This window comes from Tupaia chinensis, unplaced genomic scaffold, assembly GCF_000334495.1.
Source record: "Tupaia chinensis unplaced genomic scaffold, TupChi_1.0 Scaffold000402_1, whole genome shotgun sequence".
Lineage (NCBI taxonomy): Eukaryota > Metazoa > Chordata > Mammalia > Scandentia > Tupaiidae > Tupaia > Tupaia belangeri.
In genome coordinates, this window is record NW_006159904.1 from 5293052 (window position 1) to 5296942 (window position 3891).

A 3891-nucleotide genomic window follows, 5' to 3' on the forward strand; every position below is an offset into this window, starting at 1 on the left:
TTTTTTTTTTTTTTTTTTTTTTTTGAGAGATTTTCATTGTAGGGCGCGTGCGCTCACCAGACAGACAGAGAGAGACATAGAGACAGAAAGCGAGAAATCACCCCCCAGGGGGGATGGTCACACCGCAATCCCTTCTCCTCCATTCTCCTCTCGGGATCTTGGGCACGCACGCACACGCGCCCGGCGTGAGTTTTAAGCCACCGGGTCCGGGACATGAACCGCGGTCGACTATGTGGGAGTCCAGCGACATAGCCATTACGCTAACTGCTGGTTCCCGAGACGGGGCAGGTTTTTAAACATATGTAGAAGGAATGAGGTCAATGAGTAAATGATTATCACGTGGTCAAGGAGCTGATCATTAGATATGATTAAGAGTTTATTCATGGTAGTATCAGTGTCCTCATGTATGTGATTTTATCAAATAAAGCTGCAACATTTCCTAAGAGCTAAGTCTGGAAGAGGCTTGGTTGGGATTTTGCCAGGTAGGAATGACGAAAAGAGAGTGGAGTAGAGGTGTTTAAGATGTCAGTTAAATTACAGACCATGAAATCTTCCACAGAGAGGGAGAAAAGGAAGATAAATTTCTGATGGTCAGAAAATATGTGTGAAAACCCATAGGTTGAAGATCCTAACAAAATCTAAGTATTAGCACAAAAAGAATATAGGTTGAAAGGACTGAAGGTTAAGAGGTTGTGGTGGGAGGGGGCAGTGAGTGGCATGTTGGTTAAGGCTCTGGACTCCCATATGGCCAACTGAGGTTCAAGTCCTGGACCTGGTGGCTCCAAAATCAACATCAGCACATGTGTATGTGTGCCCAAGATCCTGAGAGAAGAATGGAGGAGAAGGAATTGTAAATTGTAGCTTAGCCATCCCTCCCCCCCATGGTTTCTCACTTTCCCTCTGTGTGTGTGTGTGTGTCTGTCTCTTTAGTGAGCACATGCACACAATGGGGGGGAAAAAGGGTGGGTTGCCAGACTGTTACTTCAGAAGACACAACTGTTCTAGGTAATAAGGTCTAAGAATATGCATAGCTTAGCTGGAATGGAAATAAAGGACTTTGAGATGAGAGCATCTATTATTTGAGATTCTTGGGACCAGTAGTTGGCATAATGACTATGTCGCTGGACTCCCATGTAGTCAACCACGGTTCGAGTCCCAGACCTAGTGGCTTAAACTCACACCAGGCATGTGTGCGTGCATGCCCAAAATCCTGAGAGGAGAAAGGAGGAGAGGGGATTGCAGTGTGGCCATCCCCTCAGGGGGTGATTTCTCACTTTCTGTCTCTCTGTCTCTGTCTTTCTGTCAAACACACACACCCTATAGCAAAAACCTCTCCCGAAAAAAAGAAAAAGAAGAGATTCTAGGTTATTAAATGGTCTAATCACATTGGTGTTGGTATACCTGAGAATTTTTCATTCTCTTCATGATCTCTGCCCTGCGATACATTCTGCCTCTCTCCATCTCGTAGGACTGCCACAGAATATCCATTCATACTTTTTTTTTGGAGAGATTTTCACTACAGGGTGCTTGCACTCTCCAGAAAGACAAAGAGAGACAGAGAGATAGAAAGCGAGAAATAACCCCCCCCCCCCAAGCAGGGGATGGCCACGCTGCAATCCCTCCTCCCTTCTCCTCTCGGGATTGTGGGCACGGACGCACATGCGCCCGGTATAAGTTTAAGCCACTGGGTCCGGGACTCAAACCATGATCGACTACGTGGGAGTCCAGGGACATAGCCATTATGCCATCTGCTGGTCCCCTACAAGATTTAGGGTTTAAAAAAATTATTATTCATAGTTGAGAGCATGCACACGCACGCAGGAAGCACCCTGTGGAGGGTCTAGTCAGGCCGTGGTCTGCCCCTCCAGCCCAGCAGTGTCGGGGTGCATGCACTCCATGCACTTCAGGTCCACCCCACTGGAGATCTGAACCTCTGGGCCTGCAGGGTCCAGCTCTGGAGTCCAGGAGGCTAGAGCCTGAGCCCCAGGCAGGGCCAGATGTCACTAGTCTTACGTGACAGCTGCAGTGCAAACTGAAGATTCAGAGAATGTGGAGCGTGGGGCTCGCCTTGCTGCAGTGTAGCGAATCAGATGCCATGGCGCTCTGAGACATGTTCTGCTTCCTGGGTCTGGGACTCGAACCACGGTCGACTACATGGGAGTCCAGTGACATAGCCATTATGCTAACTGCTGGTCCCCCATTCGTACTTCAATCTAAGTTTGAGAGCCTGAAGTGTCAATGGAGTGGCTCTGAACCAGAGGATAGGAGTGAGACAGTGAAGGAAGGATGCAGTGGACATCTGTTTTTATTTTGATACCCAGCATTGATTCTTCCTTTTGGAAACAGTATCTCTATTATTTTCTGAGTATGAGAACACAAAATTACTCTCTTCTTTTGTCTCAGTCTATGAGCAGTTATTATACTCTTTTCTACTATACCCCTGTACCAAGGACAAGTATGTGACTCATGCCTGCAAAAGGAACCTTACATTTCTCTAGTCTCAGTAATTGGCTAAGATATGGGCATGTGACTCAATTGGAGCTGTTAAGGCACAATGAGACTTTTGCATAGACTCTTGTGAGAATGGCACTTGAGGCTGAGAGGATATTGCCTGAACTTGCTGGCAGCCATCCTGCCACATAGAAAGCCTGAGAATAAGGCCAGCCCAAAAGAAAAAAAAAATCAAGGACAATCAATAAATGGACAGACAGGGAACCAGCATTTAGCGTAATGGCTATGTCGCTGGACTCCCACGTAGTCGACCGCGGTTCGCATCCAGGACCCAGTGGCTTAAAACTCACGCCGGGCACGTGTGCGTGCGTGCCCAAGATCCCGAGAGGAGAATGGAGGAGAAGGGATTTGCAGCGTGACCATCCCCCCTGGGGGGTGATTTCTCGCTTTCTGTCTCTATGTCTCTCTCTGTCTGTCTGGCAAGCGCATGCGCCCTATAGCGAAAATCCCTCCCCCCCCAAAAAAAATGGACAGACATTGAATTCTGATGATGTCAGTTAAGCTTTATATCAATGCTGATGCCTAAAATCAGTATGGGGCTGGCCCCGTAACCTAGTGGTTAAGGGAACTAGATCCCACATGGCCAACCACAGTTTGAATTCTGACCCCAGTGGCTTGAAGACCACTCTGGACATATGTGTGTGCATGCTCTAAATCCTGAAAGGATGGAGAAATGGAGAAGAGACTGCAACATTATCACACTTTATTGAGGAGTCCTTTCTCTCTCTGTTTTTAAGAGTGCATGCTCTCTGACCATTAAAATAAATGAGTAAATAAAAATCTTTGATCTTTAGTTTATTACCATTGCCCCCAGAATTTCCAAAGTTACAAAGAAGCATAAGTTCCAAGATTTAGGAATAAAATATTTGAAATATCAGGTATTTTGAAAATTTGAATTTTCAGTTACCTAAATAATTGAAATAATGTTATTTTGTACCTTTATAATGTTTTATGTACATATTTTAATAAAATAATGTTAAGTTACTAATTTTTAAAATACCTACAGCCTATAAAAAATAAGCATTGGAAAATAACCATAGATAGCACTATGTGGTCAAGCCAGCAAGCAGTTCCAGACACCAGGCTGCCTGTGGATGCAGGCCATTATGGCCGGGACTGTTGCTCATCCCCACTCCTACTCGTCTCTGGACTTCAGGTTGGTTTCTTGGGACTTTAAGACGAACTTGCACCCCCCCACACACATCCCACCTGCATGCTGGTTCAAGCCAGTGATAGTTCCAGACACCAGTCTGCCTGCGACTGCAGGCCCTTATGGCCAGGACTCTTCACTCATCCTCTGCCCCTTCCCCACTTGCCTTTGGACTCTCTGAATTTCAATTTTTTGAAAAGCGATTTTTTTCTTTGCTCTTGAGGTGTTGC

General features: G+C 46.0%; 1 long non-coding RNA gene across 1 annotated transcript in view; it reads left to right on the forward strand.

Annotated features, from left to right (window-relative positions):
- Positions 1–3891, forward strand: part of LOC102473163 (uncharacterized) — a 40359-nt gene that overhangs the window by 696 nt on the left and 35772 nt on the right. The gene's annotated exons all lie outside the window — the stretch shown is intronic.